The 18,957-nt window shown below is 37.6% G+C and overlaps 1 protein-coding gene and 1 long non-coding RNA gene across 2 annotated transcripts in view; both read right to left on the bottom strand.

The window, feature by feature from the left end:
- Positions 1-18,957, bottom strand: part of Neto1 (neuropilin and tolloid like 1) — a 125,034-nt gene that overhangs the window by 57,723 nt on the left and 48,354 nt on the right.
- On the bottom strand, positions 4,854-11,638 carry LOC128113048 (uncharacterized). Its single transcript, XR_008219326.1, has 2 exons — positions 7,960-11,638; positions 4,854-7,080 (listed from the first exon to the last, which is right to left on the bottom strand). It is a non-coding gene; the product is annotated as an uncharacterized LOC128113048 (long non-coding RNA).

Raw genomic sequence — 18,957 nt, 5'->3', positions numbered from 1 at the left:
AGCTGGGAAAGAACAAGGTGAAAAGGACCTAGATGGGGCAGAATTAAGATAGAACTTAAGAGGGAACAGTAAATAAACAGAGAGAAATCAGGCAAGAAAGGAGCTAGGCAAGAGAACAGAACTGAAGCTGTGTATATGTGGATGTTATGCCAGAGGAATTAAAGCAAGTGTACTATAGAGCTCGGTGTGCTGAGATTCCATCTCCTGAAAATAGTCCTCGCCATTAGTAGTTCTCTCTCCTGAGCCCCTGGGATGTATAATATTAAGGCTGGTCCCTCTAATATTATACAAGAATAAAAGACTCACTTTCTCTTCCATACTTATATAGTCTGTTCAAAAGGGCAAAATGATGAAGAAATAGCATTTTGAACAGAATTCTTACTTATTGAACAGATGGAAACTACATAAAACTGGTTATGACGAAATGTATACCAGTCTTACAGATGTTAGAGATAGATTTTTACAGGGGTTTAGACAAACACTGTGTGATAATTTTATTATAAAATTTGGTAACTACTAATCTGAGTCAGAATTTTGGAAAAGAGTCCTAGATATTTACACATAGGCATCATCACATCTTCAAAAGACAAATATTACTGAAGAAACAACAAATAGGGAAATCACTGAAGCATCTCACAGGATAAGCAATTGTACTCCCTGAGAAACACACACACACACACACACACACACACACACACACACACACACACAAAGGGTCAAAGGTTGATGCAGGCATAGAACCTGCCTTTGTTGAATGCATGCTGGATGGAGATCATTGAGGGAATCCAGGACACTGTCACTTCCACAAAATTACAGTTACAGCAATTCCTGGACTGAAAGATTTAGCTCAAAGGAGAGGGCAGAGTTCACATTGTTGCTGTACTCTTGTGTGTTTCAGAGCTGCACAAACGTGGTTCATTTTTACCAGAATTTGAACAGTATTAAATACAAATGAATTAGCAAAAGTGATCTTTTATTTGAATGCTGCTAATAAAACCAAGCTGCATAACAATACTGAAATTGTCATTTAATTTTAAAACATATGTGGCACAGCTTGTACTAAAGATCTATTTGCATCCACTGCTCAAAAGTAACAGTGTTTCAAATAATTGGTGCTTAGCCAGGAACCAAGACTCCAGCACAAACCATGGTAGCCAGCATCCATGGTGCAATCTTTTAAGAATTTACTTAAATCTCCTTGGTGAAGCACCAAGAATTATCTATTTTAAACGTGTGAACCCTAGAAGAAGTGTCTTAATACTCTTTACTGTGAAATACAAACTATCAATAAGGCATTTTTGCTTCAAACTGTTCTGATGGTTTTCTTTAGAAAATCACTTTCACAGTTGTTTACACTGTGAGCTGACATGTGTGTTTTACTCGTGGAACATCATTTTTACTTGAAAGACAAATCGTAATTATTCAGATTTAGTTACTTGCCAGACTTTTTCTTGAAAATGAACAAAATGAAAATCTGTTGATTTAAAGGAAAACAACTGACAGTTTTGCCGACGACCGAATCCAGCTTCCAGCGAGGAGAACGCATTTGTCATTGTGTGCTGACAGCTCCCCGAGACTTGGAGAATGTTGAAGTAAGGTGGTTTTCGATATGATGAAATATGACTTTTGATAGTTCATAAGCAATTGTATCAACATTTGTGAGTTCCTCATAGAAGACTGCCCAACACACACTGTGCAGATTTAAATGGTCCTGGAAGGGTGTGTACAGGTCCATGGCCTATTTTAAGAAGACACACTGATGTAGTTGATGTATTAGAATAAGGACATCATCGATGTAGCTTCATGGTTCTTACCATGATTAAGCATGTTAAAACGGTCACTAGATGATGTTTTATGTATAAAACAATAGCCACTATTCTGGAAAGACCATGAAAGTATTTTTCCTTTCACCCATTAGACATCTCTATGAAGTCGGATTCTCTCTATAATGACTGTGAGCAAAGTACAGCATTAAGCAGAGGTAAAAGTCTATTCATCTGAGAATCGGACATCTTATTTGTAAAAATATAAAAACCAGTGCTGTTTTTCCACTAATGTGTCAGCGGTGTCTTAATGTATGCTCTGTGTTTTAATTCGCAATTGGATTACTGGAGTAATATTTTCATGAATTATAAGTAGATTTTTACAATACTCCAAATTTAATTGGATAATTTGTCAAATGTTTTATGACACAACCATTCCTCATGTTCTTTCAGGATTTTGATAATTTTTTTTCAAAAAGGAATGACCAACAATATCCAGAAGGCCTACCCTCACCAAACCTGTCACTGTCTCATGGGCATCTCTTCCCAAAGAACTCAAGATGGCAAGATATAGGAGAGCTGGAGACACACTTGTGTGGCTGTCTCAGGAAGTTTCACACTGTGAGCCAAGTCATAAGCAACTTACAAGAAATTACTGTTCAAATGACTACGAATGCATGTGTCACAGACTTTTTCTCTAAATGGGGCCTGACAACTTCACAAACAATTTGACTGGAATTGACTGAAGCCTTAAGCAGTTTCAGTGTTTTCTCTGGGGTCTTGAAGAAACCCCTGAGACTTTCCAGGAGTGGTTTCCTTAACTGTGTTAACACAAGAGTCTTGTGTTTAAGTTTGTACAACTCACATATTCCCATCTACCACAGAACCCAATGCTGTTCCAAGAAGGCAGCAATTCATGAGAAAATAGGCTACGTGACCAGGCTGTATAATATATCCACAGCCTTCCCAATATAAGAATCAAGGTTAATATGTATGTATGTTTATAATTTAGTTCAAACACCTGATAAGTTAGTCTTAGTCTCCCTCCCCCGCGCCCCCGCCCCGTGCGTGTGTCTACACTTTTAGTAACTCTTTTTAAACAGTTTCTTTATTCTCGAGAATTTGACACAAGGAATGAAATATGATGGTAGTGTTGACCCTTACCTCTTCTCACAAACAAGTTCTTCCCTCTTATCATGTCATTTTGTAATTGCTGATGATAACCTGCTAAGCCCAACTGGTGTTACTCAAATGTCCATGAGTTCGGGGGCCACAAATGCATGAGGATTCTACCCATGGGAACATCCTTCAAAGCCATGGATTTTCCCTTCCTCAGAAACTATCACCTGCTAATTGCTCCTTAGTAAGAAAGAGGTGGATCTGAAGATCATCTGCCCATCTATGCCCAAATTTTGGCTTGCTTGATCTTATGCTTGTCTTACACAGGTAACCACAGCTGCTGTTCATGAGTGTGATTGACATGTGATATTCAGAAGGCAGCAGCTCACAGCACTCCTCCAAAACCCTCTCATCTTTTATAGTCCTTCACACTCCTCTTCCTTGATGTGTCCTGATCATTGGGGGAGAAGAACTGGTATAGGTGGCCTATTTTGGACTGAACACTTGGTCTCTTACTCTTTTTATTTTTAACCAGTTATGAGTCTCTCCATTTACCACAATCTATCACACAAAGAAACTTCTCTGACGAAGGCTGAAAGCAGCATGGGTGTACTAGTATAAACATAAATATTTAGGAGGCAATTTGACAGCATGAACATTGAACAAAATGATTTCAAATTAAATCTGTATAAAGTTTAAATTGAAATGTCCTGGAAGGGTGGACAATATCACTCTCAGAAGGCTTGGGCTCTTATATGAAAAGTGCAGTATAAGGCATGATATACCTCCCTTAATTTATTTGTCAGGGAGGACCCAGAGGTCTCTAAAACAACACAGGCTATCACTACTGTGGTGATATTGTGTTCCCTAAAATATTGTGCATTCTAATAAACTTATCTGGGGTCAGAGGACAGAACAGCCACTAGAAAGACATAGAGGCCAGCAAATGGTGGCACACACACCTTTAATCCTAATATTCCATAGGCAGAGATCCATCTGGATCTCTGTGAGTTCAAAGCCACACTGGAAACAGCCAGGCATGATGATTCAGGCATTTAATCCCAGGAAGTGATGGCAGGAAGCAGAAAGGTATATAAGACATGAAAACCAGGAACTAGAGCCTGGTTAAGCTTTTAGGCTTTGGAGCAGCAGTTCAGCTGAGATCCATTCAGATGAAGACACAGAGGTTTCCAGTTTGAGGAAACGAGATCTGCTGAGAAGTCATCGAGGCGAGGTGAGGTTTGCTGTGGCTGGTTCTGTTTCTCTGATCTTTTAGTGTTCACCCCAATACCTGGCTCCGAGTTTGTTTTTTATTAATAAGACCTTTTAAGATTCTTGCTACACACTACTGCTTTGGGTTGCCCACCATAACTACAGCTAAGACCCAGATCCTGGAGATGCTTACTTCACACTTTTGCTACAGGACATAAAAAAAAAAATCAATCACAAACTGACTGGGAAATTTCCTTCCTGTTGGCAAGGTTTTAAAGAGATAGACGGTGTTATGCAGGTTGCTAAGGAAAAAAAGATATTTGTACTTACCTAATGCTAGACTCTCATACTCTAATAGCAACAGTCAGGTAGGATATGCCCACTGGTATAACAGTTTCACAATTGCTAAAAGTAACTAACAGCTTTCTCATTGGATTTAAGGCCTATTCCACAAGAGGGAATTTTATGCCAGATACCATGATCCTGGTCAAGAGCTCATGGCTGTGAAGTCACAGGACAGTCTTAGAAAGTGTCAGTAAATCCTGTCTGTAGTTTCCATAATCGCTGACATTCTGAATTATGTCCTCCGTCCTCACTATTTGTCCTCTCATTGAAAACCAGTGAATGCCACAATAGACTGAATCTTTATTATATCCAGAGTTATTCAACAACTGCTGCTATTCATTTTGGCTTTGGGTAAACAGAGTTTTCAAATAGAATCCAACAGGTTACTTTCTCAAATGGATCAGAAATCAAATATGAGAACAATAAAAATACAACATAGTGTTATTTGCAATTTCCTTAAAATAATACAGCATAGATATTTAATTGTAGAATATATTGGACATAGGAAACAAACACAATATTTTGGCAGAAAATTGTATTTGTGCTGCAAAGGATCAGGTAAGATATAGAGTGAATTTATTGTTTTAAGCATTCCACAATTTCTGGATCTACAATTTTCTGAATCTTTTATAAAGTAGAAATAGCATTGCAAATTTTGTGTGTCACAAGGCTTTATGAATGTTTATACAAATATAAGGTTGCAAATATTTTTTTATTATATGCACCTAACTGAAACAAAGATTGTTTTGTTATTTAAGTATCACTAGTTAAGAGCTATTGACTGTTGGTGGCTGCTGAAGGATGAGAGAGGAGAGTCAGTTTTCTACATGTATGTGACCCATTAGGTTTCCTTTGCTCTAGTAGATGGCTGTATGCCCATGGACATATGGGCAATATTAATTAGACTTAGTCGATTATAAAAACATAATAAAGGAGATGACATGATATCAGAGGGGGGTGTCTGGGAGGAACAGAAAAGTAAAGGATAGATACGATCAAAACACACTGTATATATGTATAGAATGCTCAAAAAGAGTATTGTAAGATACCAAAAATCCTATTATTTTAACTTAATTATGTTGTCAAACAGCTATTGATACCGAACTAATTAAGATCTACCAAGCATTATTTTATTGACTTTAAATCAGATAATCTATCCTTTGTACTCCAACAATGTAATCTGAGATGCATAAGGACATTACTCCTATTTTAGACTAAAGAAACAGACACAAAGAAATCAAATAACTCACCTAACAACATACTGTTTGTAAGCAGTAAGGCTTGGGATCAGAATGAAGCAATTTATTTCATGATTCCATAATATCATTTTTTTCTATATTATTCATAAGGATAATTAATTATTTTGGATACTCAGAAGCCAGTAGTATTAATCTGGGGAAACAAATTTGTCATGCAGAAGTAGAAACTTGGGAGAGAGAAGAAAGAAATAAACAAAAGACCAAAAAGGGAATAAACAGGAGGATAAAGACTAAAAAGGAGGAGCAGATGTCTATTTATTTGTGGTAGCCATCACATAACATTTCTGTCTCTCACTCTTCCTTCCTTTCTTTCTCTCCTTTCCTCCTGCCATTCTTCTCTCTCTCTCTCTCTCTCTCTCTCTCTCTCTCTCTCTCTCTCTCTCTCTCTCTGCTTTCTTCACTGTCTGTCTTTCTCTGTCCCCCCCTTTCTCCTTTTCCAGCTCCCTTTGTTCAAGGGCATCTGTGGAGTTCTGGCTTGATGACAATGCCTACCTTTGCATCAGTGCTCTCACAGTGTTCTTATTCACTGCCTGAAGTAACCAGAACATAGGTCACTTGAACATTGCAATCAGTGAGTCCTTTTAAGGAACTAATTGAATGGGAGTAGATCTTGCTGGTACTGTGGTTAGCAAATATAACACCTCCACTGATCTTGGTCTGTTAATTTCTGTGTATTCACCCCTCAATCTTCAACTTTTATTGACACAAACAAGAAGTTTTCTGTGCCTATCAGGAAGAGTTCTGCATTGAAGAACATGGGGGAGTGAGAGCTCGTATGGTTGCAGTGGTGTGAAATGGGCTAAGTTCTGTGCCTCCTAGAGTAAGAGAAGGACACATTCAACAACAAATCTGAGAGGTTAGAAGCCACAGATGGTGCTTTGAGAGCTGGGTTCACAAATGTGTCACAAGCTGTGAAGGAGGAGAATGCTGTGGCTTCCCACATCTAGGACTGAAATGCTGAACATGGTAGCACATTGTAGATCAGTGCATGAGTGATGGAATAGCATTTCTTTCACACTGTATCCTACTTGTTTCAATATTAAATAAATCACATCAATTGAAATCTTTGTAAAATGTTTTTGTTTTCTCAATGTTATTTATAAACCTAAATGCAACTGTGAAGGTGCCTTCAGTGTTAGAGCTCAATAAATACACTCAAAGAAAAAAGAATAAAGTTGTATAAGTCATGTAAATAGAGATGGAAGGCAAGATCTATTCTGCTTCCAGTAAATTTGAGGAGCTTCAGTCTCCTCTAAATAGAGTTGGAACTACTTCTTATTGGAAACACTGGGAGAGTCCTCTGTTGCTGCCCTTGGCAAAGATATCAGGGCTACTATGCCAGACACCAGAAGTGCACATGGACATGTTGAGCCATCATGGATCTGGAAGAGAAGAGCAAATGGAGAATGCCAGAAACTGCCACTGCCAACAAATTGGCATGAGTGCTTTTGTGAGGCACCTCTTGATAAATCCCGAAGCAGCTCAAAGAATGCTTTGAAGAGCACACATTTCTGCCAATCTGGATGAGGGTCAGAACTAGGCACATTTTGCCTTTAACTCACTGTGTTCTGGCCCTTTAGTCTTTGAGGCTGGAGATTAAATGCAAGGCCTTGGGCCGACTCTGCACATGTCCTATCACTAAGCAACATCACCAGGGCTCTAACTTTTTAATTGAAAATATTCCACCTTCCAAGTTTTAATTGCTTCTCTAAAAGATTAAAATAAAAATCTAATTGATGTGGTATTAATAGAAATACTTGCATTGTTGTCCACTCAGTATACAAATGATGTTAGATACTTGCTAAATATACAATCATTCGCCATTCCTTTAACATGAGGCATCACAGCCTATGTAAAAAAAAGCCTTCTTAGGATCATTTGGTCTAAAAGTTGTGATCATATTGTAAACAACAGGAAACTAAGTTAATCAAAATAGTTGTAAAGCAATGGAAACAGTGTATCTGATGTTACACTTCTCAACTTAGGCGTTTCTGCCTAGATACATGCAATCACAAGGGAATTACCTGACTTACTTGTATTCCGGCATCAAGAAACACATTAAGTCATGTGATAGTTATCTTCACTGTCATCCCCATGGGATTTAGAATCATCTAGAAGAAACGCCTCTAGATGTATCTATGAGGATGTTTCAGGAGACGTTTAACTGGGAAGGGACTACCTACCCTAAAGGTGCACTCTACTATCCCATGGACTGTGCTGAACAAAAGGAAAGATAGAGGAGACCAGGTGATTGCCATTACCCTGTTCTCTGCTTTCTGGTCTACACAGATGTGAGGAGTCACAGCTGAATGTTTCCACCAGATCTTCCATGCCTTTCTCACCATGATGGCCTGTACCCTCTCCAACTGTGTCATAAAACAAATTCTTTTTTAAGCTCCTTTGTCACAGCATAAAGAAAAATAACAATGCAAATAGAATAGAAGTAAAAATTTACCCAAAATTTCAGCATTTTTTTTCATTTGTTGTATATTTTTGCATTCTCTTGGACATATTCCTGCTTACTTATTACAGGGATGCAGAAGGTATGAGTGGGTGTACAAAGCTGGTATTTTTTTTTTATGGATGGACTACTGCAGAACAGATGTGATACATCTTGTGTTAATGAAGGACCTTCTGTTGGTAAAGTTTCAGTTCTACAAAGTGTAGATTCGACCTGGGAGACTGGGCAAATGCAACCTGGAGCTTCAGATAGAACTACACTACCAGAGTGGTCCACTTCTCCATTCTCTCAAAGATTGACAGGAGCAAGGACATTTCCCATCTATTTCCAAATATAACTGTAGATATTCACTGCAGCAGAAGTCTTGGGATGTTTAAATATTTAGAATTTTGTAATGGTTTCTTTTCATTGGCATTTAAAATACACAGTTATTTTGTTTGTTCTTCTCATATATGGAGTTTTATTTGTAGTCAGTCACTTTTGACATTATTTTTACAGTGGAAGGTGTACAGACCTTGGTTTTCTCCTTCTACCATGTGAGTCTGGGGCATGAACTCACATCACCAGGCTTGGTCTTGGGTGCCTTCTGAAAGGGCTTTGAATGATTCTTTAACCCTTGGATTGTAGTTTAAGACCCAACCATTTACAGAGACGTTTGCTGAATTTGTAGTCCTATGCATGTCTGTGATCAAACACAAAGGCACCAAAGTCAATTTGAATAAGAGAAGTAAAATAAGACTTTGCAGAGCTACGGTCTAAAGAAAAGTCAATCAGTATTTCAGTTTGAGGTTCTGTTCTGTTAGAAAGAGAGTGGACAGGTTGCCATCTACTTTAGCCCCTTAAAGGTTTATTATTTTTTAAATCAGTCGTTAGCTTCTCCTGAGTACATGAGCTGGAAACTTCAACAACGAATTAACTCAGCTCTGCCTGCTCCAGTGATCCAAACTCATCAATAGTCTCCGAACACTCATTCTCTCATTGGTTTTCTCTGTAGTGCTGTCTTGTTTTCCAGGAACAATTTCCTAAATTTGGAAACTCTCTGGTTCCCACACACCAAAGGAAACTCACCAGCAATGCCACCTTCTTGAATAGCCTAACTCTTCATTTTCCAACCCCAAACTCTTTCTTCCATATGTTTTGTATGGCAAACTACCTTTTGGTATCTCTTTATTTTCAACCAATTTAACTGGTGTAAAATAGAAGGTGAAAAATAGAGCAAGAAGAGCAAAAGTATTTTATTAATAAATCTGTAAATGTGAATCCTGCAAATTTCTTTTTGATTATGGGTGACCTTTCATTTGGCTGTTTCATTGTCTCCCACACTTCTGAAACCAGTTTGACGACTCCCACTTCAACAGTGTGTTGGAACCTGGCAAGCAGACCCGAACATACAATTATTATTGACATAATTGGTGCTCCCAAGGTGACTGCTCCCTTACAATTATAATCATAGATGTTATTCTAGCATTGTTGTCCAGGAACTTTGGTGAATAGGAAGTGACCAAATGGTTAGTTTGGTCTTTAAGCAGTGAGTTTACTATATGACATACACATGATTATCCTTATAGAATAGAAGAGAGTAAATGAAAGATTGAAGAATTCGTATAAAGCTGGAAAGTCGGTAAGAAGAGCCAGCATCAGAGCCTAGAGCCTCATTTGCTGTTCTCAGTCACAACTAACTCGCTGCCACCAGCCAATGGGTCCAACATGGGCACCAACTTCATAGCCAGCTCATCCGCTTCATCTAATATTTCCTCTAATATGAAGAAAAGTGTGAAATCACATGCCTGTAATTCCAGCACTCACTCACTAGGCCGAGGAAGAGTGAGTATGAGATCAAGAGAGCAGCCTGGGAGACATGGTAAGAGCCAGTCTCAGAAAAAAATAATAAAGACTCTTCAAAGAAGCAAAGCATAAATTATAAAATAGTGACTATTCTAGGATCCCACACTCACTCATAAGACAGACACTAAGAATCAAGAATTCAGTTAAAAAATAAAATTCATCCTTTTAGTACACCACAAGTCTCAAACTTGAGTGCACATATAACCCTGGATTAGCACTTCAAGGTTACACAGGTGTGGTAAAATTACAGTATCCTTTTCAGTAGAGGTACATTTAGGTGGTATATCGACACACACTCTCTGGCAACACTATCTAGTAACATGTCATTAAATTATTATAATTTCCATAGAAAGTGCTTCCTCCCGCCAAAAGCTCATGAGTTGAAACCTTTATTACCACCAGGTGGAGCAAGTGAGAAGTAATTATATAATAACAGTGTAGTGACTGATATTTTAATTAAATGATCAATTTATTGCTGGGTTTATTAGAAATTCAGGCCCAGCTGAAGAAATAAGCTATTATGTGTATCATCTGAGGCTTTAACTTGTCTCCAAAGATTTCCTTCCTCCCTGTCTTCCCTCAATTCTCTCCTTTTTTATTTTTTTTCATTCCTCCACTGTTACACTCTGCATAATGTCCTCCAGGAGGTTTCATCACAAGGTTCACAAATGTTCTTCTTCAATCACATGATGGCTCACAAGAAAGATATTGAAGTGACAATGGAGTGAATCCCCTGAAACCATGCACCAAAAATAATTCCTTCCTTAAGTGGTTTTCTTACTTCTTTCATAGCAAAGAAAGGATAACGTTATCATTGTGTACTTACTAGTACTTTTATCTAAATATGCTCCGATAACTTCAAAGAAATCCAAATGTTGTCATCTAGCATCTTGTGTATTAATAACTATTCTATTTGTGATAAAGCACTATGACCAAGGTAACATATGAAAGAAAGTATTTAATTGGGCTTAATAGTTTTAGAGGGTTAGAGTCCATGATGCGAGAGCAAAGGCTTGGCAGCAGGAACAGCTAAGAGGTCACATCTTGATCCACAAGCAGGAGACAGAGAGTACACTGGGAATGTACGAGACTATTGTAACCCCGAAGCCTGCCTCCAGTGACACTCCTTCTCTAGAAAGGCCATACCTCCTAATCCCTCCTAAGCAGTTCCACCAAGTAGGGAAGGAGTAGCCAAGACCATGAGTCTATGGGAGTCATTCTCATTCAAACCACCACAACAGACTATAACAGGAAGTGGTGAAGTAAGGTGTATAACAATGGGGAATATTTTTTACTCTCTCACAACCTTAGTCTTTGCACTCACTATATATGTGTCATAGAGAAAGCTGAGATTCACTTATTTTTTCAATGTGGAAAGACTCTGAGGTCATAGTTAAGAACAGACACTCAAGACAGTCTGTCAGGGCTTAGCATACTATTTCCCTCTTTCTATCTCTAGCCTGTGAGAAGCTGGAAAGCCAGTTAATCCTACTGACACATTATTTATTCATCACAAAATGACTGACATAGTGTTGATGGTGGTTAAATATATAAGTATCTATAAGAAAGATGTTACAAAGAAAACAAAAATGTTTACAAATTAAAAACAGACAAAAACAATCTATTTATTTAGGTAACAAATTAGCTATGTGTTATTTGTTATTTATTAATTATGTATGTTTAGCAATACCTATCACATAACCAAAACTCATTAACTAATTGCCTGTAAACTTAATAATCTTTAGAAATAGACCAATATTAGTCTTCACTAACCTATAAAAATCTAAAGAATTGCCGGGCAGTGGTGGCGCACGCCTTTAATCCCAGCACTTGGGAGGCAGAGCCAGGCGGATCTCTGTGAGTTCAAGGCCAGCCTGGGCTACCAAGTGAGTTCCAGGAAAGGCGCAAAGCTACACAGAGAAACCCTGTCTCGAAAAACCAAAAAAAAAAAAAAAAAAAAAAAAAAAAAAAAAAAAAATCTAAAGAATTAAAAATGTTGAATTCAACATCCTTAGTCATCAGGGAAATACAAGTCAAAACTACTTTGAGATTAAATCTTATTCTAGTCAGAATGGCCAAGATCAATAAAACAAATAACAGTTTATGCTGGCAAAAATGTTTGGTAAGGGGAAAATTCATCCATTACTCCTGTGACTTCAAACTTGTACAGCCACGATAGAAATCAGTGAGGCAGTTCCTCAGGAAGATAGGAATCAATCTATCTGAAGATCCAGCTATACCACTCCTGGGCATATACCCAAAGAACCCTACATTCTACTATAAAGACATTTTCTCAAACATGTTTGTGACTACTCTATTCCTAATAGCTCCAAATTAGAAAGAGCCTAGATGTCCATCAATGGGTGAATGAATAAAGAAAATGTGGTACATTTACAAAATGGAATATTAGTCCTGTTTGAATAATGAAACCATGAAATTTACAAATAAATGAATGGAGCTATTAGGTAATCCAGAAACAAAAAGGACAAAAATGCTTTGTATTCACTTATGTATGGATCCTCGCTGTTAAGTGATTGACATTATTTCATACATGGAGAGAGATTAGGTATAGAGTAAGAAACTATGGGTGGTGTCTACAGAAAAAAATAGAATACACAGTTACGGATGGGCTGGGGACTGGAATGTGAGGATCAAATATGGAGGGGGGAAGAAGAGGCGAAGGAGAGAGTATGGGAAGGGACAGCTAGAACTAAGGTCCATTTGAGGGGTTATATGAAAACCTAATACAATAGAACCTTCTTCAAATATATTCATAAAAGAAACAAAACTAAATGGAATCACCAAGTAATAGAGGAGAGAAAACCCCAGCTGGACATCCCTTGCCACCAAATGAAACTTCCAGGGTCAGGAATGGGTTACATCTAGTTGAGTTATTGATCAAAGGAGCCCCATGAAAAACCCCAACCAACTCTGGCCTATGCCAACGCAATTGGTTGCTTTCCACAAACTGATAATAAGGCCCTATTGCTGAAGACAACATCCTCATAACTCACTGAAAATAGAGAAGTTAAGCTTCTACATACCTATAGTCTTCACCCCTACTGAATAATGTTCATGTCATTGGAAGGTACTCTTCATACTGCCAAAGAAGAAAGACAAATACCAACGCAGCTACAATCTCCGTGATCTACAGTGGTGACTTCTTGTACATAGCAATAAAATGACTACTAACAACATTCTGCTATACTCATAGATCAGTGTCTTACCCAGACATCATCAGAGAAGTTGCCTACTGTGGTATATGGGAGCTCACACAGAGACCCACAACTGGACAAGGTGAAGAGAGTGAGAGACTGTGGAACACTGAGTCTTAAACGGGATGTCTCCATCAGACCCCTCCTGTAGGGGCTCAGGGAACTTTGTGAAATTGGAGGTGCAAAGATTGTAAGGGCCAGTGGGGGAGGGAAGACACCAAAGAAGCAGGGCCTTCCAGACACAACAGGACTGATGCACACATGACCTCACAGAGAACGGGCAGAATGCACAAGGCCTGCACAGGTTCCAGCCAGATGAGGTTCTAGCACTGAAAGGGGAAGCAGACACAAGCCCTATCCACAACCCAGAAACAATCTCCAAATGACAACCACTCATACATGAAAACTTAGTTTTCTCTAATGGAGTCTCTCTGGGTATATGAACCCAGTGGTAGATGGCCAACACAAAATGAACTCAATGGTAGTTTGGAAGCTGTTTTGTCTCATAATGTTTTGCTCCTGCATTATTTACTTATCAGTACTAACCAGTACACTTTTGAATAATAATTGTCAAAACATAAGGACAATAGGAGTCTAGAAAAGTGGGAGACAGAAGTACAGCTGGTGAAAGAGAAATTCAAGAAAACGGTAATTAAATTGCATTTTGAATAAAAACATGAAATGAAAGCATAGCAGTATTGGCTAACAGAAAAAGCTGTTTTGCTAATCCACAGCCTTCATTATACATCTTCCACAGAAATATGGGAACTCAGGTTTGTTAAATGAAATAAAAACCAAATGTTGATATATACTAGTATCTTGCTGAGTATAAGTTTTTATTGCTGTTTTGAGTTTTTGTTTTGTTGTTGTTGTTTTTAACTGAAATCATCTCCCCAAATAAAATATCAAAACATTCTTAAGTTTGGGGTATGTTCTGAAAATTATATATTCACATGTCATCAATTGAAAGTCTGGAAATTTTATTCTCAAATGTTTTTCTTCAATGTATTACCACTTGTCTTAGATAAAATTTCTATTGCTGTGAAGAGACACCATGAATATGGCAACTATTATAAAGAACATTTAATTGAGATGCTGGCTTACAGTTTCAGAGGTCAGTCCATTATCAACATGGTGGGCCATGGTGGCGTGTAGTCAGACATGATGCTGGAGAGGTAGCTGAGAGTTCTGTATCTTGCAGGCAACAGGAAGTGGTCTGAGACACTGGGCAGTATCTTGAGCATATATGAGACCTCAACGCCCTCCTCCACAATGACATACTTCCTCCAACAAGGCCACACTTATTCTAACAAAGCCGTAGCTCCTAATAGTGCCACTCCCTATGACATTATGGGGACCAATGATATTCAAACTATCTTACCACTAAATGTTCTTTCTTACTAAAAATATGATTTTCATTTTGACATAGGCACAGCCACATTCACTTAGCAAATGAGCAAAAGTATGCTTCCCAAAGTAGGAAAATATGTATGCTAATAAGTTTAGCTTTGAAACATTTAATTGAACATACATCATGCAAAAAAAATCTGATTTGAGTATATAAGGTAAGAAGAGACAAAGTTAACCTTTCTCCTAGGTAGTGTGCTTTGAGGAAAACCAAGTTGTTTGAATTGGTAAGTAAAACATACAATAAATGCAAATAGTTATAATTCACATTTAGAAGGAAAAATGAAAATTATCATATATTTATAAACCAAAGAGTTTTTTATATGAGGCATTGTTTGAGCCTATATGTACCAATATTTTATATAACAATAAACAACATGTTTGAAAAAAAAAAACATTGTAATTACCCTGATTGTAGGATCTTTTAAATTATCATGTGATATATTTAAAATAAAATTTGGTAAAAAGTTTTTGATATTATTTTTCTCAAATTAACAAGTGAGATAAAAAGGTTACCAAGAATTAGAAACAGAAAAATGAGAATACTATAAATTTAGATGAAGCAATGATTGATATGTACCCTTTGCAAAATAAGAGGTAACAAGCAAAGTGTGCTGGTCACCTTTCTATAACAATTCCATTTCTAAAACTATATCCAAGGTAATGAGATGACAGGCATCAGACTGTTTATGTACTATTTTTACAATTCTTGGTATTACAGGATCACATTTCATGTGTTGTAAGATGAAGTGTAGGGTCTAAACAAGGTTGAAAATCTGGGGAGAGAAACAATGTCTATGAATCTGAAATTGTGCAATACCCCACCTCTCAGGTGTGATGGTACAAGGATGTTCATGTCAGTCTAACTTCCCACCTTACCTACAGAAGGTCAGTGGAACTCATAAGCACAGAGGAAAATGAAAATATTTCTGCTAAACAGTGAGAGATGAAAAATGTGCAAGAACTTTTCAAATCACATTTGCCCTCATTGTACACATGCAGCCCAAATGGAGATAGATAACAAAAATACCTCCAACCATGTTTCAAGTACATGTGTCGTAAATGAGGAGAGTGTCAGGCCAAAGAAAATACAACTGCTTCTTGTGAGCATCACTCCATTCTATGTCTCCAACAGTTGGTAAAAATAGCCAGGCTGTGGTGGCGCAAGCCTTTAATCCCAGCACTCGAAAGGCAGAGCCAGGTGGATCTCTGTGAGTTCGAGGCCAGCCTGGTCTATAGAGCGAGATCCAGGACAGGCACCAAAACTACACAGAGAAACCCTGTCTTGAAAAACAAGCAAACAAACAAAACAACAACAACAAAAAACAATTGCTAAAAATAATTTTCCAAAAAGGTGCCATATCTTTTATGAAGCGTTAAGCACAGGATCATCAAACTCAAGGGAGGGGGGCTGAAGAAACAGATCACAAAAACCAATGTTAGAGACTCCTGGACATAGAAAGGTCATTCAAAGGGTATAAAATAATCATGAATATCTTAACACATTTAAAGACATTCCAAGTACAATACGAACAGGAAGACTCCTCTATGTTTGAGAAAGATACAGATTTCAAAATGGAAAAATCCATAATTTGTTACCAACTCATTTCACAGATTTTGCAGCTGCTCACAGTGCACACTCTGATAGAGGCCTTAAGAAAATCTTCAAGCCGGCAGTGGTGGCGCACGCCTTTAATCCCAGCACTCGGGAGGCAGAGCCAGGTGGATCTCTGTGAGTTCATGGCCAGCCTGGTCTACAGAGCAAGATCCAGGACAAGCACCAAAACTACACAGAGAAACCATGTCTTAAAAAAAACAGAAAAAAAAAGAAAGAAAAGAAAAGAAAAAAGAAAGAAAATCTTTAGTGTACAATATATGTAGAGAGAGAATAAGGGAAAATATGAGAAATAAAAAAAACAGGAAAATAGGACAGGGATGAAGAAAAGTATCTTACCAGATATTTCAAGGAGGAATTTTAAAAGTATTAATTACTGAGGTTTTCCAATATGTTGAAAAATGGGGAATCTTTATAAGATTCAGAGAGGAAGAAGGGCACTTTCCTCTAAGGCAGAACCAGGAAACATTCAAATGTCATCCTGTAGCCTGAAAGGAAGTGAGTAACAACTTGGATTCCAATGCCTTAGACATGTCCTCTCAAGAGCGAGAGCAAAGCAAAGGTGGTTTTAGACAAAACTGAGAATGCCTTTCAAAAGCTACGTTCACTTAACACATTTCTGAAGGACGTAACTCACCCACAGGTAAGTGACACTTGGAGTTTGAGGTTCATGTGGGAAGGAATAAGGAGCAAACACGAGTGGACCCAGATTGAATGACACACTAAGAACTGAACAAAAACATCATGAATTCAGACATGATAATGTGAGATGTAAGATTCCAAGACATTTTGAGTGTATTTCCTAAGAAGAATGTAAAGTCAGATCACAATGTACATGATAACCACAATGAGTATATGAGAAAAGGATGATTTATTTGCAAAACTAAATAGAGAGACCTAAATGCTATGAGGGACAAAATGAAAAAGAAAACACTTTGGTTTAAAAAAAAAAAAAAGAAAAGAGGGAGAAAGAAACATAAAGGCTGAGGTAGTTTGATTCATCTAACTCAATTATATAAACACAAACAGACAAAATGACTGCATGAGAACACAGGTCTAACATAACACTGTCCTTAATAGTCATCTACAAAAATAAGCCGGGCGGTGGTGGCGCACGCCTTTAATCCCAGCACTCGGGAGGCAGAGCCAGGCGGATCTCTGTGAGTTCGAGGCCAGCCTGGGCTACCAAGTGAGTTCCAGGAGAGGCGCAAAGCTACACAGAGAAACCCTGTCTCGAAAAACCAAAAAAAAAAAAAAAAATAGAACACATAAATGTTCGTAGTTGGCTGTAGTAAAATTTTACAAATCCAAAGAAGCCTATCATAGCAATAATCATAAAAACAAACAAACAAAAAGACCTTAAGGTAGAAAGTAACATTAGTAGACACAAACTGAGCAAAACTTTAGGTGATTAATTTCACTGAAAAGATGGAAGATTTTAAAATGCATGTGTTCTTAATCAATAGGTACAATGTTATTATTTTATTAATGAAATATTTCTGGAATCTAAGAGAAATAATAATCTATAATTGGGCTGGCAAGATGAGTCAGCAGATGAAGTTATGTGCTTCAATCCGGAAGATTTCAATTTAATCCTTGGGTCCCACATGATGGAAGGAAAGAACCAAGTCCTAGCTGTTGTCCTCTACCTCTACAATTGCTCTATAGCATACACACACACACACACACAGAGAGAGAGAGAGAGAGAGAGAGAGAGAGAGAGAGAGAGAGAGAGAGAGATACACATATACAAATGACTAAATAAATAAATGTAAACAAACATTTTAATATCTACAATTGTAGCAATGGATTTTTGTTACTGCGAAAAAAAATTAAGAATGACTATAACTTAGTAAAGTAGTTGCAAAAATATTACAGAAAAACTCGTTTTGACATTGCTGAAGTAGAATTCACAAGGAAACTCTTAGTACAAATCTATGTGTTACTAGGCAGAGATTTCTCAACTATCTGCTGCAGAACATTCTTTGGGGATCTTCTGAAAATATTTGTGTTAGTATAACCTGGATTCCGTACATGACCTGAAAGAAATGAATCCTTGCTTCATCCAACACCTTAACGACCTAATCTAAATGTAAGTAAACATGAATTTAACTGATTGTGGAAATAATCCCCAATAATGTTAATAAAAGTTTTTAAATCACAAAAGTATAGATAAAACTGATAAAATGAACAATGTGAAAAGTAAGAACATCTAATCTTCAGAAGAAACTGCAAAAGAATAAAAGTTAAGCTATGTACTGCAAGAAAAATCTCATTAACATCAACACCCTCTGTATCAATAATATATAAATCACACAGACTTTCTGGGTGAATTTCTGTTCCAAGATGAGACTATGCATGAAGAATGTCAACATGCTGATGAGTACTCTATACAGGAGGAAATCTATGTCTTCATTAACTGATAGTGATAAAAATGCCATTCTAACTCTATATAGCTCCCCTAAAAGGCAAACAGGACATAAGAAAGTCAGACTAGGAACACAAAGTTTTGCTGAAACCTTGAGGCAACATGACTCCTACCTGATGATGCTAGAAATCAATAACATCCTATTTAGGGGGAAGATGGGCATCAGCTTTGGGGATGGGTAGGAACTGGGAGTCCAAAGCCCTTTACAAACCTAAGAAGCAGTGGCTAGAAGAACAGATTGGAAAAAATCTTACTGGACAGATGTTTTATATCATGGAAGGATCTCTG

This window comes from Peromyscus californicus, unplaced genomic scaffold (genome assembly GCF_007827085.1).
Source record: "Peromyscus californicus insignis strain IS unplaced genomic scaffold, ASM782708v3 Scaffold_17__1_contigs__length_78620276, whole genome shotgun sequence".
Lineage (NCBI taxonomy): Eukaryota > Metazoa > Chordata > Mammalia > Rodentia > Cricetidae > Peromyscus > Peromyscus californicus.
Note: the sequence above shows the minus strand (reverse complement) of the source record. Positions and strands in the feature narration are given on the sequence as shown.